The 25,603-nt window shown below is 30.4% G+C and overlaps 1 protein-coding gene across 7 annotated transcripts in view; it reads right to left on the bottom strand.

Moving 5' to 3' along the window:
* The window catches only part of LOC139489703 (zinc finger MIZ domain-containing protein 1-like), a 210,228-nt gene that overhangs the window by 121,627 nt on the left and 62,998 nt on the right, over nt 1–25,603 (bottom strand). For 4 of the 7 annotated variants that reach the window (XM_071276417.1, XM_071276425.1, XM_071276418.1 and 1 more), the window contains one exon: nt 3,546–3,600. The gene's annotated coding sequence lies outside the window, so the exon portion shown is untranslated. Of the gene's footprint in view, nt 1–3,545; nt 3,601–15,409; nt 15,531–19,528; nt 19,748–25,603 lie in introns of those variants that run through there. The other 3 variants (XM_071276419.1, XM_071276428.1, XM_071276420.1) reach the window with 3 other exon arrangements.

Below are 25,603 nucleotides of genomic sequence, written 5' to 3' on the forward strand. Positions count from 1 at the left end.
TATATGGAAACTTTTCCAATTTCATACTATAAAGTATTTTGAATAATTAATTTCCGAAAGCTTGTACATGACATAGATAACTTTTAATCTGAATGCTATAAATATTGATTAAATAAGTTACTTATGATGTAGAGAGAACTATGGATGATTAACTTGCTGATATTTTTTTATTGCAATATCATTATTAATCAAGATTAAAATTAAAAATATACGCCCAATCAATAGGGCTTTTTCTAAATTTTTAAAAGTTAATTTTAAAAGAGTCAAAAGAAAATTTTCAACTGTGTAATAACTATTCAATAGATATCCTTATATATCAATAATCAACCACTACATAATTATTTCATGACGATAAATTTTTGGCGTCATCAATTTTATTTGTAAAAGAAACAAGGAATAAATCCAGCATTTCCTTTTTATGCATGGTAAATAAGTCTGTAAACTCATCTATAACGGATCAATGTATCTCAAACATGGCCTTTTGTAAAATATATTTCAATTAGTAAACGATATGATCGGGAACATCAAGAACGCTGTTCCGTGACGCTGGCATATAAAGCATCGTATTCAAATTTTTTCATTTCTTCATTTGTCAGCAATTGATATTTCAAATGGCAACAAAAATAGAATCCAAATCACTTTTCATTTTGTGAAATCAATACATATGAACGCTGATGTAATAAAACCCGCTTAAGTGATTTTACTAAAAATATGATAAATCTTGTTTGTTAGTGACATTGTAAAAGCTTTACAATGAACGGCCATAACAATGTATCACTTAACAATAATTAATCATTTTCTATTAAGTCAATACCTTCATAGGATTACATATTGTCAAAGATGCACCGACACTCAATGCTAACACTGATCAGACAACAAGTGGCTAGATTTTATCCAAATTTGTTGATAAACTGGTCAACCGATCACCGAAGGGTGAGAGGTAGCAAATAAAATTATTTATACAACACTCTATTGACCCCTGTGGTTAATATTGACTTCACTTGACAAAACAGCCATACAGCTGTCTATGGAAACTAGCGAAATGAATTAATTAAAGGAAGCAAAGAAGTTATTAGCTTAAATAATTCAATCAGATTATCATATGACAAAAACATCCTGCTGATGGCACAAAAAATATGAATAAAAACTAGATGTCTGGTATACATCAACAATACAGCTACCCAATGACAAAAATTGCCGAAACACATCTAACAGTCAACATACAATACAGTCTTCAACAAAAGACATGTCTTTATACAAGTTTTACATCTCTCTGAGGGTAAAACTAGTGTCTTGAAATATATAATAGCCAAACAACATTTAAAGGTCAAAATACACCCATTTAAGATTGATCAGTGTCTATGATCATGGGAGTTTTAACGACCTTGACTGGCTATACAGCCCTAGCATGGTTGGCCAGTGTCTATACAAGCTCTGAAGTCCCTCCAACGTTAAACATTATTAGTGACTAGAATTTCACATGCTATTCCTTGTACCAAATATCAAGATACAAAACAGGAAAACAATTACTTTCCACTTGTTAATTTTCCTTTTCTTGATTGCAATGTTTAGGTGGCTCGGCTAATCTGTTTTATCATAATATCTGGAATGAAGATTACTGTGGGAAATTGTTTTCACTATTAAAAGTAAAGACATTAATTTTATAGACAACTGTCTATTGCTGACCACTGTGTGTCATGTGACATGTCTCAGTATATTGGCAAAATATCACACAAACCGAGGATGTACCATATAGCAGACTATTTTTAGCGGGGTGTAAATTTTAGGCGGATAGAACAAAATTGCCATTTTAAAAGGGCACATGCAAAGGTATTGATAAAAGTTTTGAATCCGTCAAAAATAATAACCGCCAAATTTTTTTGTATACCTTATTGAATGAAAATCGCCAAATTTTACATCCACAAATATAACCAGCTTTATGGTTACACCTCATGACAAAGCATACTACAAATTAATTATATATTGCAGGACTTGGAAAAATTGCCATGTAATATGTTATTTCAAAAAAAGGAAAAAGAAAACATTTTTTTCCTTCTGCATTTAGTAGTTTAACATTATTTCCTCTGCAGATCAATCTTGTGAATTTATTTGAGTAAGGTGCAAATTACTGACAACAATCACCCTGTACCTATATTTTTTGAACTTATAAGGGAAGCAGAGTAAGGTACTAATTGCAAAGAAGAATCACTCTGTAGTGAACCTATACTTTATTAACTTGTGAGGGAAGCCAAATTATGTACTAATTACTAAGAAAAATCACCCTGTACCTATATCTTTTGAACTTATAAGGGAAGCCAAGTAAGGTACAAATTACTGTACTAAGAATAATCACTCTGTACCTATCATAAACAATATACTAGATGTTGTCATTTATCATTAAATGTTTTCTTATATAAATCACAGATGTTCATTTAAAAGAAAAATGATATGTTATGAAATATAGGACATATTTTATGTTATATATTTAGTATTTCAACCTACTGACAAATGTCAATACCATCCAATAGCTGCCTAAAAGGCAATACAAATTGGATTGAAAACATGAAAATAGATATTGAAAATCATTGTTTTTCTGTTAGGGGAGAGAGACCAATGTTAATACATTTAACAAAAATCCTTTTATAAAGTCAAAGGTCAAATTGCCTCCTGGAACAATGTTACAATAAGGTGTAAAAACATTTTAATCATTACAAAACAAATACAAGCTGCTGCTTCGACGAGAATCCAGAGGCTCTACGAAATTTAGATCGCTCATAAGCTAAATTAGAGCATATGATAACACTAAGCTCAAATGTGGCATGTACTAAAATGTTAGTGGCCTATATATTACAAAATCCAATTTTGAAAGTGACATATAATTCAAAAGACAACATGCGAAAGCTAAACTTTCAACAATTTTTATTTCATTAAGAGCCGATGTGACCTTGACCTTTTGATGCCAAAATCCTATGTTATCTATTCCATCCAAAGATAAGGTAAAAAAACATATAGTTAAAAGAAAACCTTTCGAAACTAATCCTTTTTTTTCTCCCAAATTTCAGACAATTAATAGCTGCTGTGACCTTAACATTTGACCTTCATCAACTTCAATTTTCAACTTCATCAGTTATGGGCTTAGAATTGTGCTCTGTATGGTTTTTGTATTGCACAATGAGATTGTTATTAGCGAATTAACGTGCATGCATCTTTTTTAGAAGCGCTGTTCGTTTGTCTTTGGGTTTTTTTTATGTATTTTAGGTATTAAATGACATGAGTTAATACAAAATATTCATTGTGTTCTATAACTCATGTGCAACTTCTCATTTTTGCACATAACTTTAACACTACTGAAGAAGTTAAGACTAAACATGTCATATAGGCAGATATGGAATTCTCTTAACTATCAAGATCCCTCAATGGAAGTGCATCAAGTTTAAGTGAGGATTGTGTTTACAAATACTTTCTACCCCTTATCATATAGCTTAACCAACTTTATAACAATCACATGTAAAAAGATGATTCAAACCTTATATATTCAATATTACCTTCAATTTATGATTTCTTCACTTCTGGACTAAAACAACATATAAGGAATCTTTCCTGTAAGAAAAGAATAAAAAGTATTATTAAGAGAGCACTCAAGAGTAATCTTGGCTATTAACGGAGTCATAAAATCTATTAAGACATGCCTCTTGTGAGAATAAAATTCTATATTTGGCGTGTTCTCCTCTGCAATTCAACAAAAAATGAAACGTCAATGAAAAAACCTTAGACACGATAAAAATTCATAAATTGCAATTAAACTGATCTAGTCTTTTAAATGTTTTAATCATATTCAACAAAACCACAAAATTTGACACCTTAAAATTTGTATATCTTCAAAAATATGTTTGATGTAAGACATAACATTGATTCGTTTAAATGTGGAACCATGAATGACAATATAAAAATATTTTGACATATCACATATCAATAAAAGAATGAAAAATTTGTGATATGACACAAGTTTATTTCTAAATATTACTTAAGGCCACAAAATGATGACAAATTGCCAAAAAAAAATTGAACGATTTATCAAAATTGAAAAATACTATAATTTTCTGCAATGTCTAATCCAATGAAATTTAAATGTTATATATTAGGTAATCGGTAACGTTTAAACATACCAAGTTTATACAGCATTACTTTTGTTCAAACAAATTGAAAGGATGACCTTAGGATCATGTTGTTACTTCATCGACGGGTTACGACAATGGTTAAATGTCTGCAATTTTCAATGAGCACAAATTTAAATCCCTTTTAAATCAAACTAGCAGACAAACCACATATTCTTTGTTGATTGTATGGTGGTTTTAATAGTTTAAAAGATAAAACAGGTTCACAATTGGTGATTTGAATTGAGAAAAAGTTACATTTTTTACAATAGAACGGAAACCATTGGCGACAATCAAAGTTATGTCACGTTTCTTCCCATTTTTTAAGGTCAAAATTCTCTTTTTTTTTCAGGTGCAAGATCAGATAAACTTAGTCATTCTGAGTGACATATGATATTGGGCTACATAAAGAAGACAGCAACATAACAACATAACCAGACTAAATAAACAACAAATGTATAGGCTAAATTGGTTAATTATGTTGTCATATAAGAAATTCTAATATTTCTAAAAATTCTATGAAGGAAATCCTTAAAAAATTTCAATGCATAAATATTTAGAACAAAAAGAATTTTCTAAATGTTTCAATTGTCCCATCTTCATTAGATTTCATAACAGTGGTTTTAGGGGGAAATTATCACTTCTGATGAAAACATCACTTTGTTCATGGTAATTTATCCATCTATGTATAACATCTGGCTGCTGCTAACAGAGTAATATAGTTACCCTGTTGGTTCCTATAATTGTTCCCTCGTTTTATGGAAAAAAAACTGTTTATATTGGAGTAAACTACTCTTTTTAAAAGAGTGCATCCATTTATCTAGAGGTATTCCTGTGAAACCTCCGACTCAAATAGTGGTCTGAACAATTTTCAGTTTGTTCGCAGCAATATCATTGTCTATTTTACAGAACCATTTGTCCCTACAGTAATTTTTCGGCATTGGAAATGTACTTTACAGGAATTATATTGGACTCCAACAGAAGAAGCAGAAATGGTGTTCCCAGGAGTCAAAATACAGAAAAAGAGAATAAAATGATTGAAAAACATAAACTCGGTTAAATCCTCGGAAAACTTTCATTACTGACTCAACCCTGTCTGAAGAAAAACCTTTTTACAAAGACTGAAAAAGGACACCATTTTGTTAGTGGCTTAATTTATCTTGTAAAAGTTAACAAGTAAGTACCCCTCCAGAGAAGCATATACATGTAGTATAACTTATTTTGAAATAACCTGTCCATTTGTCTAAAGAAGATTTATTTACTGAAAGAAAACCAATGTCTTTTGAGTTATTTAAACCAAAAGAGATCATTTATTTGTAACTACAGTTACTTACCCTTTGCAAATAGACCTACTTCTGAAACTTTTATACCTTATTATCATAGAGTAGGGATTTATTAAGATTCATACAAATTTTTACACGGTATTAACATGTACAAATGTATAAAAATCAAATAAGTTTGAAAACAAGAGTATATTACCAAAAGATTTTCAAGATTCTACTTATCCATGTGGAAGAAACAAAAAAAGTATATAACTATATTGATGTTGGTATTACATGTAACATTTTAGAACAAACACAGCTGGTTAAAAAATGTGTTTATTTGTAATTGATTACTTCGACTTTATCCTGATTAGGATATTTAAGTATAGTTCTGTCATGTAATGCCTTGCGACATCCTACATTGTGAAGGGATTATGCAAATTATATAAATATGTACTTTTACTTTTGCTGACCATTGATTGGTTCAAATTCTGCTTCTTTTCTACTATGTTTTCCAAATACCAGAACATTAAATCTGTTGTTTAATATGCATTTTACACTTCGACTTTAACTAATAAAACTTTTAGCAAAAAAATAAAATTCTTCAATCTTGTCAAGATCAGCTTAGTACTATAAAATCTCGATCAAAGTCATCAGAAAGTGAACACTACCTTTGCCCATCAGTTTTAAATTGTCTTCATAATCCAATTTCATTGATTTGTAGTACTTTAAACACTAATCCTCTCCATTCAATTGTACAACAAGATCTGGTATTGTAATCAAAATAAAAATAACCCATTTTATGCCATAGATTTGAATTGTTATGATATAAAAGCCATACACCTGAACATCAAATCTTTCAGGGGGAGTTTGAAGACTTGAATAATGTACTTTGTAACCATATCACTTCAGAGAACATTAACCAAATGAGTCTTAACCTGTTTGTGATGATATACTTGTAGTGTGCTGAAGAAATTTAGAGATTTGATCATTTCCATTACAAACAAGTTGAACTCGCAGCACAGTGAGCTATTGCTCGTTAATGATACCCCTGCTATGAGTATAAAGTAAAAAGAAAGTTGATGAGCAATGTATAATAGAGCATGTCACTAATGAAGCTTGATATCAAATTTTATGAACCTTGGATTTGCAGTTCTTAAGAAAAATGGAAAATGGAAATTTCATGGCACTGCAGACCAACACACAAACAGACAGTTAGTGGTAAAGCAGTATACCTCCTGCTTCATGGAGCAATATAACAAATAGCTTCGTCCAGTGGCAGTTCTTGAGGTTGAACCCCCCCCCCCCCCCCACACTTTTTTTTTACGATCAATGCTTTTGGGGACATGATTGGAACCCTTTAATAATGGCTGGATCTGCTGTCTTATATTCTAGCCTAAAACAGTATAAAAACAATTTTCTAAGTCCAGTGGTGACCCCCCTCCCCTCCCCCTTCTTCCCCTTTTTTTGGACAATCAATCCTTTTGGATTGTGACATATGGTTGGACCCCCCTTTCAATAATGGCTTGAACTGCTTATTTGTTCTAGCCTAAAACAAAAATCCTGCCCTCTTACTCCTCTTCTTTATACAGAAATTATCTTGCTTAAAACAATGAAGCCAGTAAGTTCTGCTCCAAATCATGTACCTATCATGCATAAAGTATACAAATTATTGATTCAGATTGTGCAATTCATCAAAAAATAAAAACTAGAAAAATACAATTAAAACATCAATAGAACAAAACGCTTTGCCATGCTACTTTAATTTCTCTCTTCAGTTCAGCATCTGAACAAAACTTCCTGATTTCTTAATACTAGTGGAATAAATGTTTCATCAATCTTTTAAGACCAATTAACATAATCATGACACATAATATCTTTTTAAGGAAAGTTGTGGTATCTATTATTATTGATCTTTTCCTAGTTCCTTCCCACACATAACAAGAGGATCAAATATTACTTTATCACAATTCCAATAAAAAATCTGTTTTCCTTTAATCAAATAAAATACATTGGCTAGTTTATTGATCTAATTCACTGCATTAGTACATTATATGACGATGTCGTTTTGTGCCTTATTTAGTATCCTCAACGGACCAGTTCATACGATTGGACCACAATTCTATGTCAAATAATAACAGCGATTAAGTCAAATTTGTCTCTCTCTTCAACAAACCTTACAAAGTCAGACAGAATATCAAATATTTAAGAATCGACATCAGATTGCTAAAAAAACATGAACAATGATCTATATTTAATCTGAAACGCCTATTGTCGTTATCAGTTCTTATAAGTTGATGTTTAATGATGAGTGAAAAATCTAGTGTAATTCTGAATGGATAATGTGTTATTCTTAAGCAATCAAGCACATGTTTAACAAGTTTACAAATACCACTGAAAAAACACTCAGCTGCACTGACAAACCTCCTGTGTGTGGAGATTTGCCCAAACTCATGAAAAATTCAACACATCATGGTTAAGAATGTAGCTGTATTATGTTTCATTTGTCTGGTTTAACTATCATACAATCTGCAGTTTCGCCTAATAAAATAATTATAATTTCTCCTCCTGCTATTGATATGAATGGTAGAGGGGAGACAACTCTTGTCTATAAAACTTGCAGCAGATAATCTCTAAGGAGACAATGAACATCTCTCACCAGGAAGTAATTAATTGACAACAATGTCATATTTTTATTGGGAAAAAAGGGGGGCCTAAATCAATCAAGTTGTACCTTAATGTAAAATGATACAGAAGGTTCAAATGGGACAATAATAAATCATATATCAAAAACTACCCAACAACAAGAGCAATTCCATGTAAATTGAACATAATATGAGCATGCATCCTCCTCTAACCTTTGACAATGATGCAACACCAGTATAATGCAATAAAATGTGAAATGATGTGTATTCATTCAATTAGGTCAGTCAGTGCCTGACAGACAAATATACAATTCTTTTCTCAAGAAAAAAGAAATATCTACACATGCTTATTTCAATTACTTTTTGACACCTAGAACCATTTGATGAATAAATATGTTTAACCCAAGACTTAGGTATCAATTAGTATACCTCCAAGCAAATTCAATATAAGCACCAATAAAAAGCATGAACTATTGCAAAGCCTTATTATAATAGAACATTATTAAAAGTCAAAATATCACTCCTTTTGATAATTTTATACATCTTTCAAATGAGGCAAAATTTGTTTGGTTATTTACTAATGAAAATTTGTCTATACTTAAATATTTAGGGAGCTATATTATTACATGTCTAGAAGTTAGACGAAATGTTAATTAATGTATGTAATAACAATGATAATTGTAATGATTTTATGGTTCTCATCCTGCCTGGAACTAAATGTATTTGATTTTTATAGAATGAAGATAATAACACCTATCTGAACTTTTTTTTAATGTTTCCTTTTATTATATAAAAATGTTTTTCTGTTACAAATCATGATATATTGTTTTATGTGTACATGTTATGCTGCCCATCAGGGCCCTTGATTGGAATACTAAATATTCTTATTCTTATTCTTATTCTTTTGATTTTCATGTTAGAAAACTTGCTGCTTTCTATGGACGTTAAAACAAAACAAAAAACATTTTCCCCTTTATCTATGAAATTCTTATATCATAATGAGATTGCTCCCAATTAAATTCATGGTGGATCAGAAAAAATCTTAAAACCTATCTCCTCTTACAACAATCATCAAAGTAAATAATACAATATTGTAATATTCAATCATATTCAAGAATCTCCATGAATTATGACAAACACATCAAACAGATAATACATAAGTAAATAAGCTGTCCTTTCCTTAAGTAAACAAATTGCAGACAGAATTGTCACATTGATAAATCTTCATATAGTTTGAGAAAATCTGACTTACAGCTAACAAAACCATAAATCAAATACAAGGAATTTATCAATACCTGTAAAATGGGGTATATATAATTGGCCACCCTGGGTGCGATTGAAATTTTATCCATATGTAGTTACTGATAAATCCCTTAGACGACTTGGAATGCTGAATAGAAATCTCGATTTTCAATGACAAAGGCTGCCTTAATGACAAAGAGGTCAAACTTTTAAACTTTTCCACGGATACACCTGCAGATCGTGAAGAAGAAGAAAAAAACGGGTCTATGAAATTCACAAAGAAAGCGTAGTGTACTGTAAAACACTATTAAGCTCACCTGTATCTTTTTAATAGGTAGTAAATTTGCAGGGTAGATTCGAAATTACCATAATAATTTCTCATATTGGTTTTATAAAGAAACATACTTTCTTTTCAGAGTACTTATTTTTTTCAATTAAAATTAATAAAAAGATGATTTAAGATAGAATTATATTTACTAACAATAAATTCCATTTGAATGACTAATGAAAAAATAATATGCTACTGGGTACTTAAAATGACAACTATCCACTTCATCACAAATCATCTGTGGATTTTATCGTTTTTACCATTTTTTCATAAAAAGGATGTCAAACACTTACGCATCTAATTGAAATTTTAAAAAAATATTTCTATTGTGTTTTGAGCAGACAATTCAAAAGTTGGCAGCAGACATATTTTTTTTCTGAATGACCTTGACCTTATGCTTTAGAGGTAGACAGGTGCAACCTAATTTGACCTCAAACAAATACGCTTTGAACAAAGAGAATGAAATTCCTTTTTTAAATCCATTTTCAACATCCATCATCCTTTTATTCAAATTTCTTCATAAAAATTTTCCAATTCTTTCCATAAGCTACAGGTGAACAGAACACAATGCATTTACAAAACAAGCTGTCAATTTAAAACTAATATTCTTATGATAAAATTTCATATTTCGAATCTTTCAAAATCTGATTGTAGAAACTGATAATAAAATGGTTTACTCCACTTCATTATTCAGATTAGCAGCATTTTTGATGATAAATGTATATCTCTCTCTCATGGTCTAGGGTTCCTCTTTGAGATGACCACTATATCATGTAAACCAAATTTTAGAGGCTGCTCACTCTGGCTTGTTTTCTGTGTGCATACAAAACATTTAATTATGCATGCATTTGACAATCAAATGCTTTTACAAATTATGTATATGTATTAATTCATTTTAAGCAATTATTTATAAAGTATTTTTTATAAATTGGTATAGACTCAATTATCAATTATATTTTAAATAATGAGTTTTTTTCCCACTTTTTGGGGTGTAATAAGTATTGTCTATCAATTTTTTAACATTTAATTGAGGCAAGTTAAATGTAGTGTGCAGAAACAACAAATTTGACTATTTTTTCCATGTATGAAGGGACATAACTCTAGAACAGTGAAAGTGACACCACCCCAATTAATTCAAACTTGATGCCTGTTAGGAGGTGATAAGCAGTGTGTAAAAAATTCATAAAATTTGGTTGAGGCAAACTTAAGTTAGAGAACAGAAACCCAATTTTATGATATGGACAAACAGACGTACATAACGCCCCTAATAAAATCTTGTAATTACACTAAAAAATCCTTTAAAAAAATTAAACCCCCTTTTCTGGATCCATGCCCGACATTAAAATATCATCAGATGTCATTAAAAGGTTACTTATATGACCTTTAGAAGTATTATCACAGATGCTTCAGTTTATCATTGTGAGAAGGTATGAAATAATTGCCACTGGACACCAAGCAATCAACAATCAATCATTGTTTCCTGAGTGGAAGCTGTCATTCATAGAAGTGAAGGGTTTCCCTTTTATGTTTAATCAATCGTTCAAATTTTTCAAAAAACAATTTTTCATCAACAATTGATTTCATTGTTTTTATATACTTAAATAGTCCATTTAAGAATGCTTTCTGATCATTAAGAATTTTTTTTGAAATATATCAATATTTCTGTTTGAATGTTCAAAATTTGTCTCACTTATTTGTTTATTGTATATTGGAAATCTTTAAGCTGAGATAAATATTTACCATTCAAATATTTTAAGATCAGGCAAGCAAGATTTAATCAACACAGTTCTGCTTTATACCATTTTGTTATTGAAACTAAAATCAAAATTAGGAACATCAATCAAAACTCATAAAACATCATAAAAGGAAGCAACGCTTTTAATGAGGATTACAAAATTAGTTTATTGTTGTAACTTTCCAATCAAATTAGCAATCATTCTTTGTACACAGCATAAAGGAAACATCTTAAATTAGAAGCCAAATATTAAAAGAAAATCATCACGTGTGGAAATATTGCTAAATGTAATATAATTTTCAATAACATCTCATTGTTCAGATTAGCGACTTAAACTTCTCATATTCAAACCCAAATGTCAACTTAATAATTACAAAATAACAGAAATCTTTCGACATTCGCCAACACTAACGACATCAATAACACCGCAGCAGCCTAGAGGTATTTTCCGATGCAACTTCTGGAAAATTAAGATGATGCGATTCCCAATAAACCTGTACTTAATGTGAGCTATGGAAATTAACGGGGGAAATTTACATAACAGACTTGAAATGTTACATAAACATATGTCTGACATTTTAATTCCATCCTTTTAGAAAATTACGGCAAATAATCTGCAAATTGAATCAATAAGAAAAAAAGCCAATTGCACAAAAGTTATTTTAGACCAATCTAACACGTAATTCCTTTAAATTTCAACATGCAATGTTCATTCTACGATTATTCGACATTAACTTCTGAAAGCAAACTAATATTAAACACTGCTAATAATTAAATCTTTTATAGGACGGTAGAATAGGTTTTACAGAATATATGCTATATGGCTTTTGCACAAATTAAATACGGCAGAATCATCTACAAGTGTGGTTTAATGTCATAACAGCATACTCAATCGTTATTACCAGCAGTTACAGTTGTGTACAAGTGAAAAATAAAAGGTGTTGGTCAAATGATACTTGTATTAAGCTACGGTAAAATTATAAATTCCTTAATTGAAGAAAAGTGCTATTCTTCATTACATTTAAAGTGCATTTAAAAAGATTTTGTCCTTTTAAAGTACCAATTTGCTAAAATGTTTTTCCAAGTTGCAGTTTCAATTCATCTCTACGAACTAATCAACTGGTTAAATAATTTAGTTCATTCTAGTATAATATTTAGAATGGAAATGGGAAAAGTGTCAAAGAGACAACAACCAGACCATCACAGCAGAAAACAGTCCAAGACCACCAAACAGTTTTTAAAATAGAGAGAAAATTCCACACCCAGAGTTGGGCTTCAGCTTGCCCCTAAATAAAAATGTGTACTAAATTCAGTGAAAATGCATGTCAGGTTAAAAGAAGGAATTTAAGCTTTGTGGTTTTTATACAATCTAGATCAGGGATGAACCTCTGTTTTGATAAAAGTTATATACATGTATTATTTTTTGCATGTTTATCAGTTTGAAAAGACAAGTTTAAACTGCAATTTGTAGAAACATTTGAATAAATTGGAATCGTGAAAGCCTTAACAAAGCCTTTCTATCATGCACAATATATTTTTTTTCTTTAAAAAAACTTCAAATGAAAGTCATACAAAATAGATTTAACTATAAAACATACAAAAAAATCAAGGACTACATGTAATGCTCCTGGAACTAACCAAAACCAGATCAGTATCCCAAAAATAACCCAAGGACTCAAAATCTCTTAGATAAAAATTTCAGAAATGATCTAATCTTGTCAAATCTTCATTCAATTCAAATGATATAAATTTAATAAAGTAACCTCTTCCTTCCTGAGTAACCTTCTTCTGTCAAAATTTATCAATTTACCTGACAATTTATTTGCTGAAGTCAAATTTTACAATGACAACACAAAAAGTGTTCTATGCAAACTTCAAAAAAAATTTGCAACTTGAAAATTTTAAGAAAACAGTAGGAACTTAAGTGGCCCATGATTTTACACATCTGCAGGCCAATAAGTCTTGACTTACAGTATGAGCTAAATTTATAAACATAGGTTCCACTCAGAAGGTTGTTTTGCCCTTGAACATGAACAGCTTGAAACAAACACGAGAGACCTCCATTTGAAACAAAAACTTAAGGTCAAAAGATTATTTTAAAATTTTAAATTAACAACTTTCCCTTCATATGGTTAAATATTTACCATCAATTAATTTTTACCTATCCACTTTGCATGACATAGGAAATTCTTTGAACTTTATTCACAACATATTTTTCAAACTTAAAATGTATGCAGCACATTTTTGCTACTTTGGTATGAAGCTTAGACTCTTGATCAAGTTTCCATAAAGCTTTTCTAAATCCTATTTCTTTTATACATAACACAAATAATTGTTCTCTCTTTATTACAAAGCCAAAACATAATTATCAAGTATGAAGAACTAATAATATGAATACTAGCAACCGCTAAATGTCTTTTTTGCATTCAAGTTTTAATGTTTTTTCCATTTTTTTTTTTAAAGTTTAAAAAAATACATGAATAGCACATGCTTTGCTACTAAGCTAATATGTTCCTGAAATAAAAGAAGATTGAAGTCCCATAACTCTTTCAAAAGCAACATTTCAGAAAATCAGCAATTTAATAAGCTGGTTAGCTTAATTAGTTGACATTTGGTACAATCACCATACAAGTTCAGCACTAGTGCAGTAATTGGGTCAACAGTAGGTCAATTAGAAAAGTTTTCATCTTATGATACAAATAATTACAAATAATTAAAAAGCAATTTACTTATAACTAAAATTTTGTAAAGTATTTACAAAGTAGCAAAAGAAACTGCAATCATTTATGGCTGTTTTAACTTTTTACCCACCCCCTTTCGTGTCTTTTTTTTTGGGGGGGGGGGGCTGTAATGGTAGCTTTGCTGGTTGATCTTGGAAAATTGTTAATATATTAAGATGATTGTAATTAAATTTGTGACCATGTCTAAGGATGGATAATCCAGGACATCATGTGATTACATAAGTTAAATCTGGCCTTAAATTTGAACCTGGTGAGCTAAACAAAATATGATTTACTTTTGATGTTACACTAAATTAGCTGACATATTGGATGCTTCCGTACAAAGAAAATTAATACACTAACAAATAACATTTAAATCTGAATAATTCTACAAAGGAATTGCATAATATTTTCAATTTCAAAAGAATAATCAGCTCTCGCCAGGTAAAAAGGCAAAAAAAAAGTTTTATTGGAAGATAAACAGAAATACGTTATTAACCGAAGACACTTTCTAAAACACAGAAATAAATCTATTGATTGTGAGTTAAAGAACTGGTTTTATAAATTGATCTCTTACGTAAAAACCATTTCTTTTCGGAACAAATAATGAAATATCTTAACAGAGATACAAGCACAATAAAAGCCTGCTGCTCAGCGTAGAAATTAAACGAATTAATTTTAATATTTATGCATTAAATTGCTACTTGTTTTGTATTTTCTGCCTCTTCATCACAAACTTTGTCATGTCTTATTGATTATCACTTTAATTATTGAAAACTTTATTTTTTTAAACAATCTGTTGCTTTTCGTCCTTATAAAGAAATTATTAATATAGCAGATGCCACATCATTTCACGTTAACTACATCATCATATTTGTTATACTTTTATGGTTTTTATAATTTTACACATATCCTAGCAAATTGCTTTCAGATTAGGATCTTTCAAGTTCTGTTACAGTAGAACATTAATTAGCGGACACCTTTCGAAAGATTCACTCATGCTTAGTTATATATTACTGAAATGTCCTATTTTAACTTGGACTGGTCCTATAGGATAATGGGTCATTTTGTGGTATTTTTTTATCAAAAACACCTAAGCAAAATTTTAAATTGCTGGCTTCTTGTTGCCACTTCAGCATTCTTTGATTGACTGAATAGTGTTTAATGCCAGTTTCACCACTATTGTTCACTATTGTGTCTTTCCTTGGCGGTCAGTTTTTATTGGTGGAGAAATCAAAAGTGCCTAAGAGACAACATAATCGACCTATCGCCCTACGGTTGCAAAATTGCAAAACTGACAATCGTAGAATGAGTTGAGCATACCTGCAGGTTTGAACACACAAACTCAGTGTTGACAGGCTACTGATACAGTATTTTACCTACTTAGACCACTCGGCCACAGAGGTTCCTCAGCATGTTTTGATGTCAATTGTCTTATGTTATACTGTAAATTCAAAAAATATGTGATGTCTTTTTTTTATTACCTAAAACTTGTCAAAGTTTTTCTTATTTCACTGTTATAATAAGCAATACCATTTGTAAAGAATGTGGAGGGGAAAAAAACCTGAATAATTTTGAATTCTTTCTGAATTTTAGTTTTGTTAAATTGAAATATCCTGTAAAAGTTAAATCTCCCACTTAGAAATTAGTGCATGATGAACAGCCTACCACTTAGGATAAACAAACAAGGGGAAATTGCATTCAAAGCAGGGGGGCCATGTATAATCTTCCATTTGAACAGCTCCATGGGGGAATAGACCCCCTCATGGCTGAACTACAGATTACTTATTTCAATAATTTTGATGAAATTCTGTTAAAAAAGCTTTTTGGCATACAATTGAATTTTATAATCGTAAGTTATAAACTTTTACAAATTGTTTAAGGTTCATCTCTTATCAGTTTTGTGTCTACTTTAAGATTACCTATGTTAATAATTCTAATGAAATCCTAAAAAAAAAAGTTCTTTTGCATGCAGCGGAATTTAACAATCAAAATTTCTTTTTCTTATAAATTGTTTCTTATCAGTTTTTTGTATTACAAAGAAAATAAAAGTAAATTTCTATAATAACTTTTTTATTGAGAGCTTTGATAAATTGATTTTGAAGCGATGTAAGGAAATACCTTACTCTTTAGTATGTATACTTGTGTATTTATTAATTTACTTAGAAGTTTAAATACACAAATGACAAGGTGTTAGCCAGGGTATACAATTGTAATATCATTTTCCCGTGTAGATCTACTACCTGTTTAAAACCTTATCTACCTGTTTAAATCACTGTAATTCGGCATGATATTTAAACTTGAACTGTGATCTTAACTCTCACAAATCAAACAATCTATTCTCTTGCTTGTAAAGTAGCAAAAGTTTACCGTCACTTAAAGTATGGTTATCTAAACATTAGTTTGCTGAGCCGATCAGCGAGTACGTTATTCTATTATGTTGCTATTTACCTGTTTAAAATATCTTTTACTAGAGGGTAAATATCGGCAACTTGGCCTTAAGTATCTGTCAACTAAATTTGAGAAGCTTTTGTAATAAAATAATCTCTTTTCTTATCACTTAATTTTTACCTTCTTTATTAATCCAATTGACAGCTTAATTAAATACACTTACAGACACCAAATACTTTTTGCAGTTGCACATTTTTTATAACGTCATTTTTCATTAAAGAATTTTGAGATGCTTTATCAAAATCGATTTTTTATTAATAAATGACAATGCAAAAATGGCAAAAACATAAAAAGTGTAATTTAATTGAAAATACATGTATTTAAAAATCTTTGGATTAGTTGAGTACCATTCTTATAAAGATGATGTTGCAAATTTGAGTTACGAGTTTGTATGTACATTCCCCCATGCAGACTAAGGTAACATTTTTTCATTGTGATCCGTTTGCCGACAACAACTACTTAATCACAAGAGAATAAAGAGATATAACATTACATAAAAGATATCTGACACTTCATGATGAATTAACAGATATTTCAAGTTGATTTAAATAAAATTCTATTGTAAAAAGTTATAAAAGCAAACAGTTATTTGTTCTTTATACCTAAGGATAACCTTGATTGTAGTATACTGTCTTAAAAACATTGCAAAATAGGCCTCTGATGAAGGCCATACGACACTCCTGCAATAGACGACTGTATCACTTTTCATACATATCAAATCACTTTTTATAATTTTAACTGGGAGCAAAAGACTATTGTTAAGAAAAGATGTTTTTTTGCAATATAAGCTGAACATTACACTTTTATCTGTCTCAATTGCAGCAAATTCAATAGACAAGATATTTGAAATCTGAGCTAATGAAATGCATTGGACATTATATAACATAAGTAATGTTTATACATGCAAAAATCCAATATTTGGATGACTGGAAGCAAAGTTTTAGACTGTAAACATCAACACATAATGAAATTTACTAAAGGTACATAAGATGTCTTTACTGAAATAAATCAATCTGGTCTAAATATGATTGGTTAATTTTGGGTGTTTAACACTACTTTAAGCACTACAGCTATTTCATGGAAGCCAATTTATATTAGTGGAGAAAGTCCAAGAGGCTGTAGAGAACCATGACCTTGGCAGGAAAATAAGCAATCAAGAGTGTAAAGCACCTGTAATGAGAGAGGTTTGAGCTCACAACCTCAGTGGTGACAGCCATGTGAACAGTGAAGATGAATAACTAAGACAATCAGCCACTCAGAGGCTACCATTTAAATAAGACACACTTTTTTCTTCTTTTTTTTTTATTATCTTTAATAATGGGTTTATCAATTCAATAAAACTTTTTAAAAAGTTTAAATGTTTTAAAAGTAAGTGTTTTAACCACAATTGGTTCACATTGACCTATATTCATACTAAACTATCACCACTATGACCTATTAATCCTATTCAATTATAACCACTATGACCTACATCATTTAAAATAGATACCTAAACTAACCTTTGTTAATAAGTAACTGAGCTTAACATTTAAATGATAAATTCTATGAATGTCAAACCTATTACCGAAATCAATGTTCTTAAAATCTTCTATCATCTTCCCACCTTTTTATTGAATTTTTCAAATAAAATTATCAACCTTTGCCTTTTAAAACATTTAACAATTTTCCTTAAGACAAATGTTTGACAATTGTCTTATAAATTAGTACAAAGTACACACTTTGTAGACAAATACCGTATCAAGATTGTCTAACTACCTTTTCTGTGTGCTTAGAAAGTCTTCTCGTCAAAGTCTCTAATACCTCCTAATCCCCGCCAAAGCAAACATATCAGTTATCGTTGTAATCGTCAACAATCGCTACTTACCGATCGGTAGTGTATGAACTGCTGTGTTTAAGTAGCTTGTTCTGATTAAATTATCAGTACTAATTCGGCAGATTAATTGTAAATTGACCAATTATTGACTTTCTTTCAAACTATTATGCAGTTTGATTGGGTGCTAATTTTGTCTTGTGCAAGAATTAATTTCAAATAAATGCCTTTTAAATTGAAGTTATGTTAATCTTGAAGCGTTCTAGATTAACTGTTTGGATTTAATACTAATTAACTATTTAAAGTTTCAAATAAACAGATAAAGTCTTTTAAGCAACTTTTCTTTGGTTCTACCATGTTTGTTTTTCTTTTTTCATTAATTACATTAAATGAAAAAAAAATACAAAATTACAAACATTACATCCATGTGAAACTGCAACCCAAAGACAGAAAATACCAAAAGACTCTACAATTAAATGCAGATGGAACTGGTTGCCAGTCTGGAGCAGTTTTTAAATTTGTGGCATTATAAAAATTGGTCTGTGGTATGATTTCCAATGAGACAACTGTTTGCCACAGACCAAATGATGTAGATTAGTTAACAACTATAGATCACTGTACAGCCTTCACAAATGATCAAAACCCATACTGCATATCAAGCACACTTTAGGACTTATAACAATTAGTCTGAAAACAAAAGCCTGACTGCATAAATCTATCATATTCAGTTTTTTTATCTTCATGAATTAAGAGTTCCTCATTTAACAAATCATATGAAAGGTTTTACTTTCATAATTGTTGAAAACACATTTTACACTAGGAACTAATTTGGAATCTATACTTATATATGGGGGTCTTTTTTAGCAGACTATATGGTATGGGTTTTGCTCATTGTTGTAGGTTGTAGTTGCTTAATTCAATGTTATTTGGACAATGGTGAACACTTGTCTCTTTCATTATTGTACTAGATCTCCTTATTCAATATTTAAAATTTATCTAGGCAAATTTTGCCAGGGTTAAAAGCAAGAATGAAAAACATCCAGTTAACCCATTAAATAACTTTTTTTGTTGTTGTAAACTTTTTTCAAATTCAGTTATTTTTCAAACAAATCTTAAAGACAATACATATCTTAAACAAAACAATTTTATAAAATTTTAAATTTATAAAAGATTTTGCTTACCTCAAAGTTTCATTACTACTGTTTTTGGCATATTGTATTAAAATATTAATAATACGGACACGCTTGTTAATTTTCTAACCTTTCACACATAAAACAAAACAATCTGATTTTAAATAGCTAAGTTCTGTCTAAAGAATCATGCTGAAAGAGATTAAGAATTTTTAAATTTTCAGACAGGTATTTAGATTTCACTGATATGAGTTAGGGACAGCTTAGTACAAATTACACTTTTAACAGTACCTCCCATTTTAAAAATCGGTAATTTGATAAATCTGACAAAACTGTCTTTACAGGTAAAAGTTAAAGAACTATTTAAAGAATTCATCCTGGTTTACAGATAAAATGAAAGGTTATAATTGAACTTTTTATTAGACTCATTGAAATTCAACGATTTTTTTCTTTTACCTGAAGTGACCTTTATTGGTCTGGATATAATACAATAAATAATATCAAAGCATAGCATAAAAGTTATAAAGCAATAGTAAATGTTATTGAATTATAGATTAGAGAAGACTAACAGGATATAGCTTTGTCCGCTGACCAGTTAAGGAACTTCTTTGATGGTCCTTTCAGGTGTGAATGAGGCCTATTGACCCATCAAACTTATGTGGGAGAAACTTAAGTGTCACAAAATATAGCAGGCTGAATATTAAAGCCTATCCAGCCATTAATAGCTTATAATCATGAGGTCGGTTTGTTGGCATTTTACAAAATTATATGTTTCATGAATGATGACTTATGACACTATATAAATGTCTTTATCCCTTTGTTGATGTTTTAACAGATCAATTATAAGTGGAATGGGTGTTTAACATGCTATGGACATTTGAAACACCATAAAAAGATGTTAAAATCAATGTCCAGGTCTTGTTAATGTGGGAAAGTTTCTTGCTTTGGTGACTTTCGACTTCTGAGAGTCACAAGGTGGTCTAAATATACCATCAATCAGGGCCATAGACCTTTTATAATCTTCACAAGTGTTAAGAAAGTTAATGTAGTGAAAGTAAATTAAAACATCAAATTTCCATATTTTCCCGTCAAAAAAAAGGTATTTAAAATGGCAAAGTCTTCTTAGCAACTAAAAAAATTAAGGTCTTACAAAAAGAAGTCAAATACCTTTTTTCTTTTTAATTCAATTTTTATGCTAACATCTTCTTTTTCAAAACATTAAAATACTACAATTAATATGAAACCAAAGAAATTATCAAAATAAAGACCCAAAAGGAGTAAAGAGGAGGGGGAATAAACTTAAAGGATATTCAAACTCTGAAGTCAAATAAATAATCTTCATGATGGAGGGCTGTCAAATATCAAAAATTTATTTTATAATATGAGTATAATTGATTTTTTGTGTTTTAACACCACTGCTTTTGGGCTATTTCGTGGCAACCAGTCTGTATTGGTGAAGGAAACCAGAGTGCCAGGAGACACACAGACCTTCGATAGGAAAACTAACAATCCTAGTCAATTAAAATTGGAGGAATATATATATAAATATAAAACAACAATATCAATTGCAAAATAACAAAATTACAAATCTTTTCTGTATATCAGATTTTTAGGTACACTTTTAAAGATATAAAGCCTAATTCCATTTTCTTTCATGGTATTCTATTGTATAATATTAAGTCAAGTCCTGACAGACATTGTTAAAAAGATGCAAGTTGTCAAGGATGTCATGTTAATACTGATGATTACAACATAAAATTCCTCGGTACATAGATAATTTATATCTAACCAAAGTTATTGATAACTTATCAATGGCTCGGAAAGTTACATTTCATATCTTTATTTGAACAACAAAGTGGTCCAGATATTATTTTAAAATCTCTTTCTTATGAATCAATTTAAAACAAATTATTTTGATAAAATTGTCTTTTCAACATTTGTTTATGGAGTACGAAAGCTTGAAATGTCCAACTTTGTCTCGATCAAAATACCAAAAGTAACTGGCCCTAAGAATCTGCACTTGGAGTTGCAAGGATGTGTCATAAAAGAAAGTTGACAGAACCAAATCAATTAAATATAGATTTAAATGTTAGAAAAGTACCTAAAAAAGCATCCAGGAACTTAATATAAACTTCTGACAAAATTTTAACTATTAATCAGATCATAAAAAGTCTTTATTCAATATTGAATTCATTATTTGTCCTTCTATTCAAAGTCCAAACTTTTCAGGCGATGTTCTGATTGATTGATGGACACCTGATACAACCTTATTGATTGATTGGTGTTTAACACCACTTTAAGTACTATTGGATGTTTAGTGGAGGGCAGTTTTTATTGGTAGATGAAGCCATAGTGCCAAGAGAACGATTGACCATCAACCCAAAAAACTGATGATCCTAGTCAATTAAGATTGGAGTCGAGTGCACCTGACACATGCCTCAGTGTTCACAGACAAGTGATGTAATAGTTGGGCTACTTAGACCACTCGGCCACCATGACCCATCCACCATACTGAATAGGGGCTATATTCTGATGACAAAATGCATTCAATAAGTCAATTACCCTTTTATCAAAGGAAAAGAACAAATTTGTATATGACTTGTTCACAGGGAGGAGTAATCAATGGTTTAATCAGAAATAAAAACATGCTAGAAACATTGTAATCATAAGCACTTGACATAAACTCTTTCAAGATATCATACAGCACTTCACATGCAGATTAATCATGTTCAAGTAATCAAATATACACATACACTAGGCATAGGAGAAATAGTTAAATAATGTGGGCATGACTTGAACATGCCATGTGACTGTTTCTTATCAAACACATCAGAAGTTTAATTACCGCTAGTCAACATCTCATTAGGTACAGTATTTAAAGATTTGTTGTGAGATAAAAAATCTGACCACAATCAGCATTTGTACATTTTGTAAGACAGAAAAATTTTGCACTATTTAAGTAATCTAACAGGTCACATGACAGTGCTATCAAATGTGTCATGTGACAGTGCCATCAAATGTGTCATGTGACAGTGCTTTCAAATGTGTCATATAACAGTGCTATTAAATGGGTCATGTGACAGTTCTATCAAATAGCATGTGACAGTGTTATTAAAAGGGTCATGTGACTGCTGTCAAAAGTGTCATGTAACAGTGCTATCAAGTATATCATGTGACAGTGTTATCAAATATGTCATGTGACAGTGTTATCAAATATGTCATACGACAGTGCTATCAAATATGTCATGTGACAGTGTTATCAAATATGTCATGTGACAGTGATATCAAATGTGTCATGTGACAGTTCTATTAAATAGCATAATTAATTGTGATATGACAGAACTATTAAATATTTCAGGTGTAAGTGCTATCAAATGTGTCATATAACAGTGTAATCACAAATCATGTTAAAGTAATCAAGACTTGTCATATGACAGTGTAATCTTATTATGTTAAAACATGGTAATCAAATTTAAGCCTTGTCAAATAAGTCAGGTGTCATTGTAATGATGTAAATAATGATATGTCACAGAGTATTCAATCATGTTCGGCAACAGTGAAATCAGGACTGCATTTAGCCTTCTGCCAGTAAGATATGCTAATTTGGAAGTAATCATACTGCAATATGTATTTATCAGTGTTATCAAACTTAACAGGGTTATCACTGTATAGAAACATGACATTTCACAGTGTAACCTAATGAGACATGAGCATGTTCTGCAACAGTGAAATGTATTTAGCCTCCTGTTGGTATTACATGCTAACTTGAGTGTAACCAATCGAGTCTTTAACAGTGATCTTAAAAGATGTCATATGACAATTTATTCACACATGTCATGTAAAAGTGTAACAGTATGTCAGTTGGCTACATGTGAAAATGTATTCCAACATGATGTTTTACAGTGCGATTAAATATATCAACAATGTATCATGTTAGGTCTGTCATATGACATCATCATATATGTCACGAAAGCACACTTGTTTGATCAATTATGTAACGTGGTAATTGTCTAATTAGCTACTGTTACAAGTGAATTATCCAATGACCATGAGCTACTGTTAAAATTATTCTATTAGTGGTTAATAGGGTATTACAGGTTCTAATGCTTCATAACAGTTTCAATCTTAGTTCAGTTAGAATTGGTCAAAATTTGGTTTTGAAATTTGTGGTTTAATTGAACAATGAAATCACCAAAAAAATGGCAGCTTGGAATAATCAGAGACATATAATACAATTTGTCATATGTCTCTGGATTAATTTAACATTTTAATACCAAGCAACTCTGCTAGAGCAAGCTGATAATTGGTCAGTATACATAAATTCTCATTATTTTTTATATCAGTAATTTGTCTCTACTACTAGTATGTACTTTTTTAGAAGATCAATGGACATGATGTAGTTAGGAAACTATTTTTTACAAGTAAAAAGTTCGTGATAATTGCTCTGTTGTATGAATGAAGTTGCGTACATTTCATTTTAATTAATTGGTGCAGATTGACATAAAAAGTGTAACGCTGATCTATATGACGTCATTGCCTTTAATTTTCAAGTCACGTCCTGTCCTCGAGCTAAAAAATACTTTGCATCAGGATCAAATGCACGATTTTCCGATAAATATATATATTGATAGGCACAGGTATATAAATACTGATGAATGCCGCCAAAGACCTTGTTTGGCTTCGTAAAAGATTATCTAGTCTTACATAGGTTATCTAGTCAATTGTATTTAATGAAAAGCGATCATTGATTGATTGTCTGTTGCCTAACACACGGTGGAACCAGAGCAAACAGAGGATTTAATTAAGAAAACTTTTCACCGATCGGAAATTTATATATATATATATAATATGAATAAGAACACAACATAAAAGAGGATTATATCTGATAACGAAAATCACTTAGTCAATATGAAACGACCACAATATGTGACAAAACAGTAGTAAATCAGATTTTATGAGACAATTTTATATAAAAACATTTGTAAGCAGATGGACAAAGTCATCAAAGTTATCCATGTGAGAATGTATTGTGGAAGTATTATATGTTAACAGTTACTGATCTGTAAAAATATGTAAAAACACATAGGCAATATTTTACAAAACAGCACAAATCAAGATCCGTTTTATTATTATGTAAATGTATGTAGTAAGCAAATTATAATAAACACAGAAATTATAGGATAAAAACTTATTTACAGAAATAAACTTACGGCTCAATTTTTGTTGTTGTCTTTTCTACTATAAGATTTCAAGCTGGGACCAATTTATAATAATGTACTAGGGGCCCTTTATAGCATGCTGTTCAGTGTGAGCCAAGGCTCTGTGTTTAAGACCATATCTTGACCTATAATGGTTTACTTTTACAAATTGTGACTTGGAATTGAGAGTTGTCTCAATGGCATTCATACCACATCTTCTTATATCAATCAGTCCCAGTTTCAAGTAGATAGGCAACAAATAATAAAGTTGCTAAACTGCATTGAAGGGCTGGCTTATAAGAATCCTAATCTTCAGAGGGTTGAACAGGGTGTAGGCAAACCCATATTTAAAGTTGTACTGTTTTGTAAATGACCAGACTTAAAATGAAGTTTTTGATTTGATTTGTTTTGATATGTATCTGGTTGGAGTGTGACCATTGTTGATATTGGGTATATATCCAGGTGAGCCAAACAATCTCTCTAGGGCTCTACAGTGTTTTCTCTCATTTCAGTGCTTGCAGTGTTGTGTCATCTATTTAAAACTCATTCATGACTTGTTTTTGTCTCAAGGTTACGTTTGGTATCATTTACAGAGTGTCAACAAACAAGGTCAAGGTTAAAACCTGTATAGTGACCTTGTAGAGATTTGGTAAAAAGTTAACCTCAAGTATGGTGGTTGCTGTCTGACAATTATCACATATCTATTATTATTGTCTCAATATATTCACCACAAAAATTTAATACTTGAATAAAGTTCAGAAATTCTAATAATTCAGCCCATAAAACTGCAGGTAAATTTCTTAAATGGTTTGGATCAATCTGTACCTAATTGTGAATCACTTTGTCTTAGGTTTTAAAGCAAAGGTTCTTTATGGTAAAGCTCGATAAAGACCGTAATTGAAAGGGACTACTTCACAGGATATCATCT

The sequence above is a fragment of the Mytilus edulis genome, chromosome 9 (assembly GCF_963676685.1).
Source record: "Mytilus edulis chromosome 9, xbMytEdul2.2, whole genome shotgun sequence".
Classification (NCBI taxonomy): domain Eukaryota; kingdom Metazoa; phylum Mollusca; class Bivalvia; order Mytilida; family Mytilidae; genus Mytilus; species Mytilus edulis.